This window comes from Ursus arctos, unplaced genomic scaffold, assembly GCF_023065955.2.
Source record: "Ursus arctos isolate Adak ecotype North America unplaced genomic scaffold, UrsArc2.0 scaffold_7, whole genome shotgun sequence".
Lineage (NCBI taxonomy): Eukaryota > Metazoa > Chordata > Mammalia > Carnivora > Ursidae > Ursus > Ursus arctos.
Genome location: NW_026623089.1, coordinates 10587888 through 10609668, shown reverse-complemented (window position 1 = coordinate 10609668; position 21781 = coordinate 10587888). Strand labels below are relative to the sequence as shown.

General features: G+C 44.3%; 1 protein-coding gene across 1 annotated transcript in view; it reads left to right on the top strand.

The window, feature by feature from the left end:
- PLPP4 (phospholipid phosphatase 4) overlaps window positions 1-21781 on the top strand; it is a 109711-nt gene that overhangs the window by 60806 nt on the left and 27124 nt on the right. The gene's annotated exons all lie outside the window — the stretch shown is intronic.

Sequence of the window (21781 nt, the reverse complement as noted above, 5' to 3'; positions counted from 1 at the left end):
CAGGGTTCTCCAAGGCCGCTTGAGGCGGAGCATGCGTTTGGAATCACGTCCCCTCTGAGTGCGTCTGTGCTCTCTGAAGTCTCATTTTAAGCGATTGTCTGTTTTGGAGGAGTCGTAGGTGCCAGCTGGAAGAACGCCCGTTGCCCTGCCTTCCGTTTGATGGTCAGGCAGTCCCGTGCTGGCACTGTTGAGAGGTCCCCAGAAGAGCGTGTACCTGGGGTTGGCTCCCATCTGCTCTCCAGCTCTGTCCTTGTAGGGTCCCTCAAGTTCTCTGTTGTTTTAGGGCATGTCCCGTCCTCCCAAAGACTTGGTGCTGAGCTTGAAGGGGCTTCCAAAGCTCAAAGCAGAAAGAAGTCAAACCCTGAACCCTGGCTTTCAGATGGTTGACTGAGGCCTGCCAGCACAAGTTAGTATCCAGCATTGCATTTGACCTTGGGCAGGAAATAGCTGTCATGTGAATAACTCAGCCCAGAAGACTGCCGGTCCTAGAGAGTAGAGGCCAGGCCCCACAGAAGTGTTTCTTTTAGAAGCACACCTTCCCTATCAGATGCATTTTCTGACAGGGCTGCCCACCAGCTCCCTGTCAAGTGTATGGCTGATTTCCTATCCATGCTAGACTAGCTTTTTGACAGAGGCTATTACTATCTTTTGCTTAAGACACTACTTAAAATGTTAAAGATTTTTACTACTTGGCAGACACGGAATCCTACCCAGCCTCTAGGCTTTGATGATAGTATTTTTATCTGTTCTCTTTCTTTGTTGTGACAGGTCAGTGATTGCCTTACAGGGAGCTGCCACATCCACTTAGAAGAGCCATCAGTGCTATTCTTTGGATTTCTCACTGTGGCTAACAGGAAGTGGTTGGCATGACTCTTGGCTCTTGGAGGAGGTGCTGGACCTCGGAGGGATGACCTTCGTGGACCCCCAGTGTGATGCACACACGCCTTCTCCCTTCAGTAAAATCAGCTTTGTAGGTTGCCCAGGAGTGAGTGGACACAGGCATTCTGGGCCACAGGATCTCCTAAGACGAATTCCTCATGATAGATAATCACAGCTTTGCTTCTGCTCTGGTTATAGATAATCGGTGACTGGAAGATAGTTGATGTCCACATACCACCCTGCAGAACAGTTGGTTTTCTTTGAACCTAAGAACAAACATTAATTTCTGTTGGAAACGAAAGATCTTGTGCTTTGTTGGCCATAAGCAGTCAAACAGCACTCTGCTGAAGTGCTCACATGGCATCCAGCCCTCAAATGGCGTGTCTCACAGCAGCCATCTTGTGAGACTTGTTCCGTAAGGTGGCCCAAGCCTCCCTTGTGGGAAAAATCAGAGTCACGGTTACAAAGAGAAGAGCAAGTGGTTTCCTGCAGAAACCAAGAAGTTACCAGAAACTGGGAATTTATTATTTTTTTAATTTTAGAAGTTTTATTTACCCATTTATTTTAGAGATAGAGCGAGCACATGCACGCATGTAAGTGGGGAGAAGTGCAGAGGGAAAGGAAGAGAGAGAATCCACAAGCAGACTCCCTGCTGGGTGTGGAGCCCAGCACAAGGCTCAATCCCATGACCTTGGGATCATGACCTGAGCGAAAGCCAAGAGTTGGCCGCTTAACCCACTGAGCCACCCAGGTGCCCCCAGACACTTGGGATTTAAAGCACAGAAAGGCAATATAGCTTTAAAGGAGGGACATTCTGAAAAGGGAATTGTCTTTCACTGCAGTCTTGGCTTTTGATTGGGTATTGTTTCACATTCCAGAAAGAGGATAGCTTTCAGAGAGAAAATCAGAAAAAAACAAATTATTAATGCCAAGTCAAGCTATTAAGAAACTTCTTTCTTGTGAAAATGGCGAGAATACATAAAGTGATATTGTTGTTCAGGGATCAGCAAACAACAGCCCATGGGCCAAATCCAGTGCCTGCTTGTTTTTGTAAATAAAGTTTTGTTGGAACAGCGAGATGCCCGTTTGTTTATGGATTGTCTATGGAGGCTCCCACCTTCTAATGGCAGGGTTGCGTGGTTGCAAGGGAGACATGGCCCACAAAACTGCAAACGTGTTGCTTATGCTCCAAACAGGTAGTATTGAAAAGCATCACCATGATGGTTGGGGTTGGGGAGGGACAAATACAGGCAGAGGACAGAAGATTTTTAGGGCGGTGAAACCACTCTGTATGATACTGGAATGGTGGATGTATGTCATCATATATTTGTCGAAGCCCATAGAGTGCACAGCAGGAAGAGTGACCCCTAAGGTAAACTGCGAGCTTTGGGAGATGATGACGTGTCAGCGTAGACTCATCAATTGCAACAGATGATGGGGGATGTTGATAATGAGGGAGGCTGTGCACCTGTGTGGGGGCATATAAGAAGTCTCTGTACTTTCTTTCTTTTTTTCTTTTTTTTTTTTTTTAAGATTTTTATTTATTTATTCAACAGAGATAGAGACAGCCAGCAAGAGAGGGAACACAAGCAGGGGGAGTGGGAGAGGAAGAAGCAGGCTCCTAGCGGAGGAGCCTGATGTGGGGCTCGATCCCATAATGCCAGGATCATGCCCTGAGCCGAAGGCAGACGCTTAACCGCTTTGCCACCCAGGCGCCCCTCTTTTTTTCTTTATTATTTTTTGAAGGGTTCCCCTTTCTCCGCATCTGCGCCAACATCTGTTGTTTCCTGAGTTGTTCACTTCAGCCACTCTGGCCGGTGCGAGGTGCTATCTCATGGTGGTTTCGATTTGTATTTCCCTGATGCCGAGTGATGTTGAGCGTCTTTTCATGTGTCTGCTGGCCATTTGTATGTCTTCTTTGGAGAAATGTTTGTTCATATCTTCTGCCCATTTCTTGAGTGGATTATTTGTTTTTTGGGTGTTGAGTTTGAGAAGTTCTTTATAGATCTTGGATACTAGCCCTTTATCCGATAAGACATTTGCAAATATCTTCTCCCATTCCGTAGGCTGCCTTTTAGTTTTGTTGACTGTTTCCTCTGCTGTGCAAAAGCTTTCTTATTTATCTTGACGAAGTCCCAGTAGTACATTCTTGCTTTGGTTTCCCTTGCCTTTGGAGACGCATCTAGCGAGAAGTTGCCGCGGCTGATGTCGAAGAGGTTACTGCCTACGTTCTCCTCTAGGATTTTGATGGATTCCAGTCTCACATTGCGGTCTTTCATCCATTTTGAGTTTATTTTTGTCTATGGTGTAAGAAAGTGGTCCAGTTTCATTTCTCTGCATGTGGCTGTCCAGTTTTCTCAACGCCATTTGTTGAAGAGGCTGTCTTTTTTCCATTGGATCTTCTTTCCTGCTTTGCCGAAGATCAGTTGGCCATAGAGTTGAGGGTCCATTTCTGGGTTCTCTATTCTGTTCCATTGATCCATGTGTCTGTTTTTGTGCCGGTACGATACTGTCTTAATGATTACGGCTTTGTAATACAGCTTAAAGTCCAGAATTGTGATGCCTCCAGCTTTGGTTTCCTTTTTCAATGTTCCTTTAGCTCTTCAGGGTCTTTTCTGGTACAAATTTTAGGATTGTTTGTTCCAGCTCTGTGAAAAATACTGATAGTATTTTGATAGAGATTGCATTGAAAGTGTAGATTGCTTTGGGAACCATGGACGTTTTAACAATATTTGTACCTTCTTCATTTTGCCATGAACCGAAACTGCTCTAAAACATTTAAGTCTGAAAAAAGGCATTACTAAAGCAAGACCAGTGCACCTTAATTGTGCACACAGATGTTTCATTTTTAAACAATTCCATTATATTTTAAAAAGGGGGCATTTATGGGATCATCAGTGCTGGTAGGATACACTCTTTAAATGGCAGACAAGATTTAAAAGGTGTATCTGGCTGATGATGATTTAACAGATTCTTCTTGAGCACGCAGCTTTATAGGCACTGAGTTGGTACTCGGGGAGGGTACAGGATGCTCAGACATGGCCAAGTCCTCTTTAGGGCGAGGATGAATACCAGGTACATTACCACAGTGGTCTGGAACTGGGGACGAGGAATTCCAAGCAGGGGACAGAAAAGCTTTGGGAGGAAAACCACTTTCTCCTATCATTTCCCAGGAGAGGACGTATGAGCTACAATGTTTTAAGATATTTGTGTCTGAAGTGTCTTTTTTCGATTCTTTAGCTGGGTGCAGAATTCTAGGTAGAAAAATCACTTTGGTGCAGGACTTTTGTTTACGTTGTGTTTGAGAGAGCCCTTGTAGCACTCCTTTCCTTGGTTTTCTTTTTCTTTCTCTCTCTGGAACCTCTTAGAATCTTTTCTCCATCTCTGGCCATCAGAAGGTGATGTGCCTTACTGGGATTCTTATTTAAGCTGGAAGCACTGAAGTTAACCAGGCAGAGCTCGTTAATTAAGGACGAATGGGGAGCCAGCTGGGTTTTCACTGCTTGACCCCGAGTATTAGCATCTGGCCTTGACTTTGAAGCTATTCCTTTCCCCAGGGGAGGCTCCCCAGGCTCTTGGCAGGTGTACCTGTGCCTGACCTTCTGGAAGCCAGGTGGAGGGGCTGGGGTTCTTACAGGTCACCTTGCAGACTGACCCTTCACCCTCGGTTCTCAGTCTTGTTGCTCAGCCCTGGGCTCTTCTTGCCTGCTTCTCCTGAGTGCAGAGCCTCAAATCATTAAACCTTCTATCTTCTTCAAGAGCCGAGGAGGTGGCAGCTTCCTTCCTGGTTTGTAGGATGGGGTGGAGAATTTAACTGCTCATAGTAAGGACTTTTCACCTGTTCCTTGTTTCCATCCCCTGCCTTCCCCTTGCCTCCTGTGGTACCCGGGGCCGCAGCTCAGAGCTTTGCAGGCCCTTGCTGGTGAATAAGCGGCTTCTCATCAGCACCGCCCTCTGCAGCTGTAGACTCGCCTTTCCTGGCTCTGGGAGGTACCCTGTCTGCCACCTGCTTTCATTGGCATACGTTGTGGTGTGGACTTGAGCTGCTTCTAGCTCCATTTAAGATAGAATGTATGTTCCTGTTTGCATCAGAGAAACAGAAGCAGCAGTGTGTGTGTGTGTGTGTGTGTGTGTGTGTGTGTGTAGGGGGGCAGAGAAGGAGAGGAATGAAGAGGGAGCAGTTCTTTTAAGGAATTGGTTTGCATGGTTGTGGGGCTGGTACGTCTGAAATTTGTAGGGTCAGACCGCAGGCTGGAAAGTTCAGATAGGATTTCCATGTTGCAGTCTTGAGGTTGAATTTTTTTGGGAAACCTCAGTCTTCGCTCTTAAAGCCTTCCACTGATTGACCAAGGCCCAGCCACACTGGTCAGGGTGAATGAGCTCCTGAAAGTCAACTGATTTGAAACGTTCATCACATCTAAAAATACCTTCCCAGCAACATCTAGACCGATGTTGATGGAACAGCTGGGCACCAGGGCCTGTCCACGATGACACATAAAATTAGCTGTCACGCTGTTGTGCTTTCCTTCTTCTACCATTTTAAAATCAGAAACACCACCGAAATGCTCTTGATACCTTAGTTACAGAGATACCGCCCATCGGAAGGTTCTCAGTCAGCCTCGGTCTTACTCTCATGACAGAGTCCTTGAGAATGGAGTGATTCCACTAAAGCGTCTTTGTAGGCTGAGCGTCTGGGAGTTTGCTTTCACTGAACAAATCTAAATGCATTTTAAGGACTGATTGAAAAATGATCACAGGATGGCATGTATGCTAACTGGCCAGGTGTGATTCCATGAAGCATGAATATTCAGTATTATAAACCAGCTGGGTCTTCAAGTGTTAGGCAAGCTTTGCATAAAAGAAACAGGAAAAGGAAAACAGGAAATTGTAAGATTCATCTCTTTTGCATCATTGAGTTAATTGAAATTGCTATCCAGGGCTTTTGCTGGAAGGGTTTTGGTCGATGAGAAACTTGAAAAAGGCCACTTTCTTCTTCTTTTAAAAATGCTATAAAATGGCATGGCTGCTGAGGTCACTGTTCTGGCCAGGACCAACCGGTGGTCATTTGTCTGAGGTCAGCTCAACTTGTGTGGTTTCTGTTGGAACTTCAAGGGAAGCTTCCAGCATGTCGAGGGACAGCGTCAGATCCAGCAAGAGCCCCTCATGGCTTTTTCCCTACATTTGTATCCTCCTTCATCTCAAGCTTCGAAGGCTCTTTCAAAGGTTCTGGGAAGCAACCGTGCTCATTTGCCACATCTTTCTCAGGCAAAGGGAGACTCCCCAGCGCAGCAGAAAGCCTTTCTCTGGGGATGCCAAATGCAGGGAGGGAATGCCTGCTGTCCGTAGAATCCTAGACCTCTTCTTAGGAGAGGTTTCTTTCTTTCTTTCTTTTTTTTTGAAGATTTTGTTTCTTTATTTATTTGACAGAGAGAGACAGCCAGTGAGAGAGGGAACACAAGCAGGGGGAGTGGGAGAGGAAGAAGCAGGCTCATAGCAGAGGAGCCTGATGTGGGGCTCGATCCCAGAACGCTGGGATCACGCCCTGAGCTGAAGGCAGATGCGTAACGACTGCGCCACCCAGGCGCCCCATTAGGAGAGGTTTCTTAATCTCTCTTCCATCATCACTCCTCCTCCTTGTTTTAGACATGCCCCCCCCCCGAATTGCTCCTTTCTACTGTGAAATTTTAATGCCACCAATATCCTGTCTATCTGTGTATGTACCGTGGCCCTTTTTCAGGGCCACCAGCAATGATCGACAATCCCTAAGACTTTTTCATCTCCCCAAGAGCCAATTTTCATCCCCTCGGCCGGGGGCAGTGCTGTCCTGGTTGAGGATGCATGGATCGGGGTGGTAGTTCTCAGCCGGACTGTTTTGCCTGCCGGGGGACATTTAGCGATGTCTGAAAAAAGTTGCGGTTGTCACAAGACGGGAGGTGGCCCAAGAGCATCAAGTCCACAGAGGCCACCGGTGCCGCTAAGTGTCCTGCAGCGCACAGGACGGCCCCACCACACAGACTTAACTTGCCCCAAATGTCAGTAGTGTCCAGGCTGAGAAACCCTCGTCTCGGGGAGTTAGGTAAATATGTGGCAGACGTCAGTCACTCACGTGTTAAATTCGTCCACTCTCCAAGTTCCCGGTCTGACTGAGTAGGAAATGTTGAGAAATGGGCACCGTTCGATTAATTCAAAATACTCTCCCTCAAGAACTCGACTCACTATTCGATTTCTATGAAAAAAAAAAGATCAGGGTAAAAGGAAAGGTTAGATATAAGCCAAATGCCTTTTTCTTTCTTTTTTCACTTTTTATGATAAAAAATTTCAGACCTTTAACACAAAACAAATCTACTGAATGCCCATGGCCCTGCTATGTCGTCCTGCCCGTCTTGCTTCCTGTTTTTCTCTGCCCATTTCCTACCACGTGTAGTACGGATGATATTTTGTAAAAAATTGTTTAAGTATTTTAAGGTAAAATTTACATTGCAATGCATAAATCATTGTCATAAGTTCTGACAAGTGCACCCACCTTGGAACCCCTATTCCTGTCTCACGATAGAGTATTTCCGTAAACCCGGAAAGTTCGTTTATGTCCCTTTTCAGTCAATCCTCATTCCCTCAGGATAGCCACGGTTCAGGTTTTGTGTTTTTGTTTTAGTTTTTGAACTTCAGGGGCATCTGGGGGGCTCGGTCGGTGAAGTGTCTGCCTTCAGCTCAGATCATGATCCCAGGGTCTTGGGATTGAGTCCCGCATTGGGCTCCCTGGTCAGGGGGGAGCCTGCTTCTCCCTCTGCCTGCTGCTCCCCCTGCTTGTGCTCTGTCTCTCTGTCTCTCTCTTTTTCGCTGACAAATAAATAAATAAATAAATAAATAAAATATTTAAAAACATAAACTTCAGATTCATTTTGCCTATTTTAGAACTTCATATCATTGGAATCATACAGTATGTCCTTTTCGTGTCTGACAGCTTTTGCTCAATATGTCTTGAAATTCTTCATGTTGTCATGAGTATCCGTAATTTTTTCTTTTTATTGCTGAGGGAAGAGGAGGAGGGGGCCCTGTGTTCTGTGCTGTTCCTGCCTGGGGCGGAGTTTTCCATCAGACGAGGCTTTGAGTGAGGAAGGAGGGAACGGGTCAGGTGCAAATGCTCACTGTTCTTACTGAGTTTTAGTGCATTTTCTTGAATAAATGTTTATTTTTTGTATGTTCTTGGGACCATCGAGAGACTTAAAAGTTTTTTTAAAAATAATTTCCCCATTTTGCTTGGGAGTGGGTCCACATAGCTCCTCACATTGCCATCCTAGAAGTGGAATTACCTTCCGTCAGTTTTGATAGATTGTATTTTTAAGGAATTTATATCTTTCGTCTAGGTTGTTAGATGTATTAGGATAAAGCTGTTTATAATAGTCTGCTCTTGACTTTCTCGATGTCTGTAAGAGCAGTGCTGACAACCCTCTTCCATTTCTGTTCTAGTAATTTGTATTTTCTCTACTTTTTTCTTGATTAATTGTACTTGGAGTTTATCCATTTTACTAATCCTTCCAAAAAACCAACTTTTGTGTTTGTTTATTTTCTCTATTTTTGTCTCTTTTTTACATCACTGATTTTGGCTCTTATTCGTATTATTTCCTTATTTTTAATTTTTGCTTAATTTGCTCATATTTTCTAGTTTCCTAAGTTGGAAATATAAATCATATATTTTTTTAAGACTATTCCTTTCTAATGTAAGCATTTACAGCTATAGATTTCCCTTAAGCCCTGCATTAGCGGTACCCCACAAAATTTGGTCTATTGTGTTTTTTATTGCTGTTATGTTCAAAGTATTTTCTAACTACCTTTGTTATTTCTTCTTCGATCTTTGACTCTGTCTTTGACCTTCTTATTTAGAAGTGACTTTTTCACTTTCCAAATGGCTTTTCTAGCTATCTTAATGTTTCGAATCTTTAACTTCATTTTATTGTGAACAGAAAACAAGTTTTGTTCAGTATTTTGAAATTTATTGAGATTTGTTTGATTCCCTACTGACTACTTTATCTCAGTGAACGTTCCACGCACACCTGGAAATGCATTCATGCACTTGCTGGGTGTGTCGTTCCATATGTGTCCATTAAGTTACCATGGTGTCATTCAAAAATTTCTGATCCTTGCTCTTAGTCTCTTTGTCTCAGCGTTCTGTCAATTACTAAGAGTAGGGTGTGATGGTCTGCAGCTAGGACTATAGATTCATCTATTTCTCCTTTTAGTTTTACTGGGTTTTGCTTCACATATTTTAGAGGTCTCTTTATAGGCACATACACATTTATGATTGTTGTGTATTCTTGGTATTTTGACCCTTTTATCATTAGGAAATGTCCTCTATTCCTCATCTTACCTCTTCCCATATCATGGAATGACTTCTTGTGGGTACAGGGCTCTTGGGTCCATCAGTCGTGAAAAAAATTTTATAATAGAGATCTTGTTCTTAGCCCTTGGTGTTGGAATAGACTTGAATTATAAAGGAATTGTTCAGTAGACACCTATTTTGTGTGGGCTCCTTTTATCTTTGTATCAAACCATGACTCTTTTTTTTTAAATTTTTTTATTATATTATGTTAGTCACCATACAGTACATCCCTGTTTTTTGATGTAAAGTTCGATGATTCATTAGTTGCGTATAACACCCAGTGCACCATGCAATACGTGCCCTCCTTACTACCCATCACCAGTCTATCCCATTCCCCCACGCCCCTCCCCTCTGAAGCCCTCAGTTGGTTTCTCAGAGTCCATAGTCTCTCATGCTTCATTCCTCCTTCTGATTACCCCCCTTCTTTATCCCTTTCTTCTCCTACCGATCTTGCTAGTTCTTATGTTCCATAGATGAGAAAAACCATATGATAATTGACTTTCTCTGCTTGACTTATTTCACTTAGCATTATCTCCTCCAGTGCCGTCCATGTTGCAGCAAATGTTGAGAAATCATTCTTTTTGATAGCTGAATAATATTCCATTGTATATATGGACCACATCTTCTTAATCCAATCATCTGTTGAAGGGCATCTCGGCTCCTTCCACTATTTAGCTATTGTGGACATTGCTGCTATGAACATTGGGGTGCATATGGCCCATGACTCTTAACACAATCTTCTAAGTATGGGTCCAGAGATCATTCAGGATGGTAGATGTGTTCCAAAAATAGAAATTCAGATTATCACATGTCCTCTGTAATGGACATTTTTTGGATATGTGTATATGGATGGAAAGAGACAAAGAGAAAAGGAAAGAAAGAAAAAAAGGAAAGAAATTAATCAACTGATTGATCATGAGCCAACACTGTTCCACAATCCCCTTCTCTGGAAATTGTCCCATTCCTGAGTGGATACCCTTCCTCAGATGGGGCCCTGCCCTAGAAATGTTACCTTTTGGGTTCAGAACCACCAGCCTTTTTCTTTGTGTCTTCTCAGATTCACATCTAGCATGCATATCCTTACCACCGGTGTGTTTTCTTTTCCCTTTTGGTTAGAACTCCTAAAAGTACATAAGTTATTCCCATGGGGGTCTCCACAACAAACTTTTCATTCCAGACTTGCTTCCTATGTCTCGGTGGGTCTGGGGGCTGCCTCTCCTACCTCTGTTGGCATCTACTTGGGAAATGCAAAGTCATTTGAATGTTAGCCGGAGCCAACTTAATTAGGAAGTTAAGTCTGCCGAAGGAAAATGAAAGAGATCATTCTCAAGCCAAGTCTGTGCAGGCTTCAGATGATTCAAACCAGCGCTTCTTTGCTCCCATCAGTCTCTGGAGTCTGCTAATTAGTGCTCAGTAGCACCTTCCTTCTATGCCAGGAGTGGATTCAGCTCTGGGGATCTGGAAGCAGAGAAAGCATTTCAAGCCTTTGAAGAGTATGACATTCTAGAGTGGGGATGACAGGACACCCCAGAGCTTAAAGCTCTTCAGGGGCTTCCCATGCACCAAGAGAATGATCCAGTCCCAGATGATACTCTGGCCCCTGCTGCCTCTTCAACCTCATGTCCTGTGCCCTGACCCAACCTTGCTTCCTGCATTCTGGCCACCCCGTCCTCTTCATGGCCCTGCAAACAGCCATCATTTATTGAACATGGAAAATGTGTCAGGGTCTATGTTAACGGCTTTAAAGGACGTATTGCATTGAATCCCCAAACATACCCATGAGGTCAGCATTCTTATTAGTCCTCTTGTCCAGATGAGAAAACTGAGACTGAGGGGGATGATGATTGACCCCCACACCACACAGCCAGCATGTCACAGAGCTGGCATTTATACCCAGAGTGTCTGACTTCAGAGCCTAACTTTTTTTTTTTTTTTTTAAGATTTAGTTATTTGAGAGAGAGAGCGAGTGTGAATGGGGGGAGGTGTAGAGGCTCCCACTGACTCCCCACTGAGCGCAGAGTCAGGTGCCAGGCTCGATCTCATGATCCTGAGATCATGACCTGAGCCAAAATCTAGAGTCGAATGCTCAGACCCCCCATGCACCCCCGGAGCCCAACTTTTGATGGCTCCCTCCACATGAGACTTTCTTTCCTTTCTTGGCACTTGCACTTGCCCTACTCTCAATTCTTAAAAGCTGTCAGAAGGCTGCCTACATTCCTCCAGCACTCACTGTGTCATGCATACCCATCCAGTTTGCAGCTGTAGCAGACTGGGTGTGCAGGGAACAAATGCGCACCCGTCCCCTCAAGCAGCCGTCAGCCGCTGACTCACGGGCTGGTGTATAAATATCCCAGCTCCCTTGCCCAGTAGACCGAACGGGTCTGAAGGATGTATTTTACCCTGTCTCCTAGAGCCCCAGAGGGGTTGGGCTCTTGCCTCCCAGAGTGGTAACACCTTTGATATCATGCCGCTCTGGCTTCCTTCCCATCTGTGTCTTACTTCCCCACTGGTGTTTTCTCGAATCATCTTCCTAATAGACCGTTTGCGCTTGAATCTACCTCAGGGTCTCATCCTGAGGGACCCGAACTACGACATTACCTTGCTAACTCCTATGACTTCTTTGAGTTTCAGCCTCTGTGTAGCCTTAGGAAAGCAGCCATCCTGAACACCCCAGATGCTCCCGCCATTGTTTTTTGCTGTAGCACTCAGTTGTGTCTGTAATCATCCTGGTGGTTTGCTTGTTTTTATCCGCTTCTGTTCCATGAGCGCGGGGACCTTGATTATCTCCAGCACTGATGTGTTCCCAGGGCCCATCACAGTGAATGGCTCAGTATAGATGCCCCAGATATTTATTGAACTAATTGATTTGTTGTCTTAACTGAATAAAGCTTTAACTGAAGCTACACGTATGCTATACATGTGTGAGCAGGACCCCAAATTCACCATCGATGCTGAGTTCCCTTTGTTTAGAGTGAGAGAGACCTGAGCTGTTCGGGTAATGTGCTTAGCTGTCCTGCTCCCTAGCTGTGAAGCCTAGCAGCAAACCCTTGACCGCTCAGTTTTCCCCTTTACTCTTAGAACATGGAGGGATATGGTGGGATAAGGTGGCATAGCTTACTTTGACTTATGAAGCTCTGCGGTTCTCCCTCGGTGTGGTCGGCTTTATAAGAGGGTTTAAGACCCCACCAGAGACATTCTTGTGAGAATTGAAAGGGCTACAGGTGGGGAAGCTCCTTGCATGGTGCCAGGCTGATGGTCGGTGCCTTGTGAATGCTGGGCCCCTTTCCGCCTCCTCCAGCAGAGCTGGGGATCTTGCTAATGACTGGAAAGACCACAGTGACACCGTGAGTTAGGGTCCCTCATGCCTGGAAGCCTGAGCGGGACCTGGGGACTTGTGTGTGTGTGTTGAGGGGGGGGAGACAAGAGAGTCTCTTTACTCCAGAGCTTTGACATTCGTGATCTTTTTTTTTTTTTTTTTAAATAAGCAGACATTCAGAGTTTTAAAGTTTTTTGGAGCCTCTTTGTGCTTATTTCCACCAGTAAATGGACTCGGTTTCGGGCCGCAGCTTGTTCTTCTCCTTCGGATTATTTCCCTCAGTTTTTTGAGTTATGAGGAGCTCTGCCATAGTTCATTAAGAAGAAAGGAAGGAGAGAAGGGAGGAAGGAAAGGGAGGGAATATTTTTTTTAAAGATTTTATTTATTTATTTGATAGTGAGAGCGAGCGCACAAGCAGGGGGAGCGGCAGGCAGAGGAGAGGGAGAAGCAGACTCTCCGCTGAGCAGCGATCCCAGTGTGGACTCGATGCCAGGACCCTGGGATCATGACCACCCACGTGCCCCACAAGGGAATATTCTTTTTTTTTTTTTTAATGATTTTTTATTATATTATGTTAGTCACCATACAGTATATCCCCGGTTTCCAATGTAAGGCTTGATGATTCATTAGTTGCGTATAACACCCAGTGCACCATGCAATACGTGCCCTCCTTACTACCCATCACCGGTCTATCCCATTCCCCCACCCCCCTCCCCTCTGAGGCCCTCAGTTTGTTTCTCATAGTCCATAGTCTCTCATGTTTCATTCCCCCTCCACAAGGGAATATTCTTGAAAGCCTCCACCTGAGCCTCTCCACTTCCCCAGTGATTAGTAACCTTGTAAAAACTATGGATCATATTTTTGTCCTTTACTAATATGGCCTTTTGGCCAAATGTTAGAATATTTTGGCCTGGGTATTCCTTACCACACCTTACAAGTCAAACAAGCCTCCGTTTATTTCCTTTCAACATTATTTCCTTCTGGAAAGGAAAAGTGATGGGCATTTCGTGACTCTGGTGAGAGCAGAGAAGCCTCACGAATGGCGGCCCGTTTCTCGCCGTTTCTTCCCGTTTCTTCCCTCGGCTTGGTGCCGTGACCCCAGGGGTTGTCTCCTGCTGTTGACCATGCTGTCGTTGCTGCTATGACAAGTGAGATGCTGCCACATAATTCACCATTGGGACTTTGTCACCACATCTCAGGAAAACTTCCAATACGTTCTAAATGCTTTAAAAAGTATTCACTCACTCATTCTTCAGTGAAGCAGCCATTTGGTCCACACGCTTTGATGGGACACCTGCTATGTGCCAGGCCTGTGTGTGGTGCGGGAAGAGATGGGGGTGGGTGAGGCAGACCCAGTCCCTGTTGTGGCAGAGTTCACAGGGCAGGACCAGTTAGGAGAAGGTGTCCCTTCCAGCAGATGCAACACCAGGTACAGGGCAGAGAGAGCAGAGAGCAGCCCTTCCTGGGCACTCTGGGGCCGCGAATATCCCAAACAGCCATTCTTGGTAGCCCTGACGGACAGCATTGGACATTAAACAAATAACCATTTAATTACACTCCTGACATATGATAGTAAGAAAAATATATACTCCCTGGTAATTGAAGTGGTGTCTCTTACATAATCAGAGGCATCTGGGACAGTTAATTCTAAAGGAAGGGTGGGGCAAGATCAGAGAAGAGAGGATGAGAACATTTCTTACTGAAAAGACCCTGAACCGACCCATCCCGCATCATGGTGCATGTGGAGGAGAGGGCCAGGAGCCAGCCGGTGATGGAGAAGAGGGCCAGGGCGCGTAGATCACTGTGACTTTTGGGTTTCTGCTCTAAGTACCATGAGCATTCATTTATTTCTTCTTTCTCCATATGTTCATAGCTACCTGTTGTTGGATGTCAAAAGAATGCCATTTAAGACCTAGCCTGGCACTAAAAATGGTATATTTGTTTTTGTAATCATCGGGTTACACATAAATAAGTACTTTTGTGTCCAGAATTTCTATACTGACTATGGTAGAGAGAGAATTATTTTCAGGCTTCGACAGACCTGAGTTTGGCCTGGCTCCAGTCACCACAGTGATGCAGTTTTGCACAGATCCCTTCATGACTGCGTCTCCAGTCACTTACCTGTAAACAGAGTCCCAGTCCCTACCTTTCTAGGTGTTGGGGGGGAAATGAAATGAGATCATTTATTGCCATTCCCCCTTGAACTCTGATTCTGGGGAAGATCGGAGAAGTCTGGTCTCTGTCCCCTTTGGCAGATGAGAGAACAAGAGAGAAACAGAATTTCCTGTCCCTGCACCAGCTGTCCGTTTGAACGTGTTTGTTCCTAAGGCAGCGTGACAGCGGGCTGCAAATGCAACCCCCAAGTTTATTTCCCTTCAAAAGGAGCCTGTTTGATTATTACATTATGAATGATTTCTTTCATGGCATGTGTCTTTGCCGTGACAACTGTGTGATAAATTCCGTCAACATATTCTTTTTGCGTTGGTCCTTATGTTTACACCTGCAGTATTAATCTGATCCTACGTATAGATCTATATGCTTCAGAAACTCAGTGTCCTACAATTTTTGAAAGGAAAAGTAAAACATCAAAAAAAATAGTTCCCAGATATGGTCTGCTTTTAAGAATTGCGATGTGCCATTTTTGGATTGTTCTCGAAAACCAGTGTGTGCTTCAGAGAGCGTTTCTTGAGCTGGGCTTTTGGTCGTGGCGCAGCATGGCGCCCTTGTCTGCCAGCCTCAGGCTTAGAGGGGGGGAGGCCTGCTGGAGCTTCGTTTCCAAGAACAGCGGTTAACCCACACCTAGAAAGATCACAGAGGTGGGAGACCCAGAGCGAGGTCTGTCTGTGTGTCCGCCAGCATGGGCCCAGGCACAAACTGCCAGAGAGTCACAGGCTGACCTTAGATGGTGGAGTCGAAAGTCATTACCCCATGTTTTCTCCAATGTGTTGCTCACTAGATGGGGTGAAAATCCAAGAACAGAATTAACAGTCCATTCGCTAAGTGAGTAACATCATTTATCGAGATAGTTGCTAGAGCGGCAAAGGAAGCCTGTGGGTACCGTTGGGCTTGGTTGTCCTCAAAGCTGAAAGGCAACATGAGAAGCACCGTGTACCGAGCCTCCCTCAGCCTGGGAGGGAGGCGGGATTCCGAGCAGCGTGGGCTCGGTGGCGCGAGTCCCTGGCAAAGGAGCTGGCTGCCCGCCCCAGCAAAGAAGGCGCCCCTGAAGGGCTCTGGCCGGCCTGGGGAGCTGTGCGAGCCTCAGCAGACAGAGATTTTGTGAAAGTATGCTCAGCAACTTTGATGCATCTGGCACGCACACTCATCCCCCCACTGCCGCCGAGAAGTTGACCAGTAAAAGCTTTCCACGCGGTGACAACCACTGCAAAACCCACTGTCGCGTGACCTCTGATGCCGCTTCCTCCTCGTCCCAGTCATTTGGAACAATCAGATGCTTGCTAGTTGGTAAGTGATGACCTCATTGTCCAAGGTCGTCAAAAATTCTCCCACACTTTTGCAACGCGCATTGGACGGAGTTTCGCTTCTGCTGGAGGCGGTCTGTACGGTATCTTAAGCGAGGCTGCTATAGGAATTCTGTCACAGGGATTGTATGACCGTAGAAGGAGGTGATGAGGATCGTGTACGTCTCCACAGCTTCCAGCATCTCCGGGACACTGGACAGGTGTGGGTGTGGGTGGCAGGGCTAGGCCCCCTTGCAGGGGACAGTTGTGAGGAGGAGCCAGTGGGACCCACTAGCACCAAGGATGCCCGCCGCAAGCTGACTGAGTAATGTCACAGAGTCGCAGAAGCCCGGAGGCCCCAGGGACACTCAGGGGACTGGAGTCCGTGTCGGGAGCAGCTTTCAGATCCTTCCCGTTCAAGCAGCACTGTCCTTGCGTGTGGATGGTGAGGCGGAGCTCAGGTGACCCTGGCACCCTCAGAGCTGCCAGCCACTGGGTGCCCTGCCTGTGTGTTCGGCCTGTGGTCCCCTACCAGTTCCCGTTGTGGGAAGGGCCAGAGCCTGTGAGGCCCGTGAGACCCAGAAGTGGGTCCCCGGATGTCGTCTCCTCCCCTCCCTCCGCCCTGGAAGGGGCAGTGTGGCATAAAGGTGGCTGGATAAGGCTGGGCTGTCCTCCAGTGTTTCATTTATAACTCTTGCCCAAGAACAAAATATCGGCCTGGCCGGGATGCTGCCCCTCTCCCAGCCACCGAATGCGTGGCCCAGCTCTTCCTTCCTCTTCCATTCCCTCCCCCATGCTGGCACCAGAAGCCCTAAATGCTCCTCATGGCACCGCCTCGAGAATGGGGGACCTGTGTCACCCACAGTGTCTCACCAGTTTCTGTAAGAATTCCTTGGGGAATTCTCATCTGGGGATTTTCCCAAACCATGCTGGAACCAGTTTGAGTTTCCTCTCTGTATTCGTCAGGGTTCTCCAGAGACACAGAACCAAGAGTGTGTATACGTAGTGCGAATTGGCTTACATGGTCATGGGGTCTGAGGAGCCCCATGATCTGCCGTCTACATGCTGTGGACGCAGGAAAGCTGCGTACAATCTGGTCTGAGCTGGAAGGCCTGGGAACCAGGAGTGCTGATGATGTATAGCCTAGTCCGAGGGAAGGGGAAAACGGACGTCCCGGCTCAAGCTGTCAGGCAGAGAGGAGAATCCCCTCTTCCTGTACCTTTCGTTGGGTTGGATGATGCCCGCCCACACTGGGGAGGGCAGCCCACCAATCCAAACGCTAATTCAGAAGCAGCCTCACAGACATACTCACAAATAATGTTTAGCCAGATGTCTAGAAACCCTGTGATTCAATCACGTTGACACACACAGTTAATCACCATGCTCTGCTACCCACCTGGGGGACAGCACGTTCCTCTCTTCTCCAGCACACACCCTTCCAGCCACGCAGCTTCAGGCCCCCACAGCCACTGCCCTAGCCTATGGCTCCCTGTCTTCCCCTCCAGGAAATGCCCTCCTGGCTCTTCCCCAGAGCCCCCCAATGTTTGGCACAGAGTAGTGTTGAGAAAGTGAATGTTCACCCTACCTACCCATCTTTCAAGGCTGACTCATTTTCCCAACTCTTCCTGCAAGTCACCTGGGGTGATAAAGCCCCTCATTCATTTCTCCAGACCACCTTGTTTCTCTTGCAGGGTGGTCATATGGATAATGCTAGACAGTTCACAAGAAAACCATTGCCTATTGTAAATTCCCATGTAAAGAAGAATACAAAAGCACCATTCTGTGATTGTTTTTAGCATGGAATAATTTATTCTGTGCATTGAATAACAGGTGAAATGAATAGCAGAAGTTTATAAGGAATAGGTCTGACGTGTATATCCACTTTCCTGCTGGAGTCCAGGGATGCTAGTAGTTTTTTTCCTAAAATGGATGCTCCTGAAATAATTGCCTTTTTTAAAAAACAATCTTTAGGAGTGATGAGCAAAGATAATGGAAAGGAAAATTATTTTTCTCTATTTTCTAAAACAAAGCACTCAGTAAGAACAAGTACTGAAATTAGTGTTTAGTTAATCCCTACTATTTTTTAACTAAGAGAAAATAAATGCTTTTCAAAGAAGTGTCTAGAAATGAGAAAACAAAGCATAGCTCTATGAGGACCTATTACTAAAACAACAGAAATGGCATTATTTTGCTCAAACATAGCATGTCGTAAGCTTGCAAGTGACATTTCCATTCTTCATCAATCAACTTTTGAAGTGAAAGTAGAAAATCATATTTTAAAGAAAACTTGGTAATTTGGAGGAGAAACCCATTAGGAGAATGATTGATTATCAAAAAGTCGGAAAAGAGCTACATTCGTGTGGACTTGGCCAAAGTGTTGCTTCTGTAATATCCACCAACAGTAGCATTTGTTCAGTATGGTGTGAAAAAACTGAGGGACATCTTTTCTTCTTATGTTCCCTTTTCCATCTGCATTTATCCCAGTTCCACGGGGACAATACCTTTCCAAAAGCAGGCTGCTCAAGTGCGGGTAATATGATTCTGAATCATTCGCTCATGGCAACTTCATGGTTGAAGTGGGAAGTTCACAGGTGTGGAATCAGAAGGACATGAGTGTGGATCTCAAATAGATTTTTTTGACTTTGACAATTGCTAAGTTCTCTAAGCTTTGGATTTCTCATCTTTGAAAGAGATACAATAATATTTCATATTATTGGGAGGATTATTAGATCATTGAACTTTCAAAATGTGCTAATTTTTTGATGTGGTTTAGTCACACGCTGTTGAATTTCGTAGGGATAATGACTACATGTAGACCAGGATGATTGGTGTTAGGTTTGGGGGATTGATTTTCATGGCCACAGTTGTTTGGAGTACCAAAACTTCGAGATAAAGGACTTCCTATTCCACCAGACTTGCCCTTCTTGTTATTGCTTAAGATTTATAGAATTGATAAACTCCTAGCAAGACTGAGCAAGGCATAATAGAACATACAAATTGCCCATATCAGGAAAGAAAGCAGAGCTCCTCTTAAATAGCCTGAGTACATTAAAAAGACAATAAGGGCATTTAAAGTAAAAGTTGCATGCCAAGAGTTCAACAATGCTTGTGGAATGGTTAAATTCCTTGCAAACCACTGCTCACCAGAACTGACAGGGACGAAATAGAAATACAATTGTTAAGTAAAAACCTTTGTACAAAGAAATCTCTAGGCTCAGATGGTTTCACTGGTATCTGCAGTCAAACATTTAAGAAGTAGTATCAATCTTACACAAAACTTTCGAAAAGATAGAACACTTCCCAGCTAGTTCTGTGAGACTATACAAACAAGGTTTTAGAATAATCCTGATAACAACATTTCACAGAGGTGTTACAGAGAAGAAAAATTATAGGCTAATATCTCTCATGAATATAGACACACAGCCTTTAATAAATTAGCAAGTTAAGTCCAGAAATATATGCAAAAAAATTGGCTAGAAATGCAAAGTTGATTTAAAAATCAAAAATCGATCATTACAGTTCCCCAAATTAACAAAATATTGGAGAAAACCATATGATCATGTCAATAGACATCGAAAAAAACGCTTTCATGATAAAAGCTCTCATTGACCTAGGAATAAAATAGAACTTTTTTTAGTTTGATAAAAGACATCTATGAAAAACCCTCTGTTAACATTATACCTATTGGTGAAAAGACTGAATACTTTCCCGTTCAGACTATGAATATCATAAAAGATTGCCCATTGTCACTGTATCTATTAAAAGTTGGGTGGGGGTTCTAATCAGTGCATTTCAGCAAGAAAAAAATAAAAAGCAAGGAAGATGTAGCTATTTTTATTTGCAGATGACATGATTATTTATTTAGAAAATCTTAGGAAATCTATAAAAGAATTAATAAGCAATTTTGAAAGATCATAGGTACAAGGCCAATATAAAAATCAACTTTATTTCTATATGAAACAATTAGAAAGTGCAGATTTTAAAAGTACCATTTACAGTAGCATCAACTTACGAAAACATAAGAATAAACTTAACAAAAATTTTAAAAATCTATCTTGATTTTTCCTAAATTGAACCATAAGATTCATAACAATACTACTTAAATTTTTTTTTGTAGGAATTGAAAGCTGTTTATAAAATTTATGGAAAAAATTCAAAGGACCTAAAATAGCCAAAAAATTTTGAGAAAGAAGATAAAAATTTGAAGTACTGACAGAAATTGATTTCAGGATTTCATATGACTCTGCAGTAATCAAGCTAGTATGGCTTAAGGATAGCTGGATTAATAGAGCAGAATAGAACCAAGAACTAGATCCACGCATATATGGTCGATTTATTTTTGACAAAGATGCCAAGGCCATTTGGTGGTGAAAGGAAAGATTAAAATCTGTGGTACTAGAAAGCCTGAACAAAGTATGAAAAATAAATTAACCTTGACCCCTACCTCATACCATATGTAAAAATTAACTCAAAGTGAATCATATACTAAAAGTTAAATCTATAAGTCAGCTACAGGATAACGTAGAAGAATATCTTTGGTATTTTGGGATAGTCGAAAATTTCTTAGAAGGAACACAAAAGCACCAATAATTAAAACAATGGGGGAGCCTGGGTGGCTCAGTCAGTTCGGCGTCTGCCTTCGACTCGGGTCATAATCCCAGGGTTTTGGGATCGAGCCCCACGTGGGGCTCCCTGCTCAGAGGGGAGCCTCCTTCTCCCTCTCCTGCCCCCTTGCTTGTGCTCGCACTTTCGGCCAAATAGATAAAACCTTTTAAAAATATAAAAATAAAGACAAACAAATGACAAATTGAACTTCACCAAAATTTAAAATTTGTGCTCTTCAGAAGACATCATTATAAAAAGAAAAAGGCAAGTCACAGACTGATAGGAAATACTTGCAATTCCAAAAAAGGGGAAGAAAATACTTGCCATTCATATATTTTACAAAGGATTTGTACACTCATATCCAGAATATATAAGGAGCTCCTACAGATCAATAAAAAAAAAGATAACCTCATAAAAATTCAGGCAAACGGCTTGAACAGAGACTTCATAAAGAAAGGCATATGAATGGTCAGTAAGCACATGAAAAGGGGCTCAGTTATCATTTATTAGGGAAATGGAAGTTGAAACCACAATGAGATACCACTTCTTAGCCATTAGCTAATGGTTAAGTTTAAAAGGACCGACAGCACCAAATGTCGATGTTGAGGGTGCAAGTAGAGCTCTCATGTATTACTGGTGGAAACTGGTATCACCACTTTATAAACTGGTAGTCAGTTTTTTATAAAAATTAATCATTACTTACCCTGTGACTCAGCATGTCCATACTAATGTGTTTACCCAGAGAAATAAAAACACATGTTCATGAAATGACTTATGCAGCAGTTTTATTTCTCATCAGCCCAAACCAGAAACAATGCAAATATCTGAGTAGGAGAACAGAGTAATGAAAAGGAGCCAACTCCTGATGGAAATGGCAGTCAAGGTGGATCTCAGAAACACTACACTGAGATAAGGAAGCCAGACACAGAAGGGTACATACTGTCATACTCTGTTTATGTGAAGAACAGTCCAAACTTGTCTATGGAGTAGAAATCAGAGTGGTTTGTTCTGAGTGCAGCATCGTAGACTGTGGAAGAACTGACTTGAAATGGTTGTAATATCTCTTGGGGGATTTTCCATACATGAGTATCTGTGTTTTTCAGGATTGAAGATCTATACATTTCACTGTGTTTAAATTTTATCTCT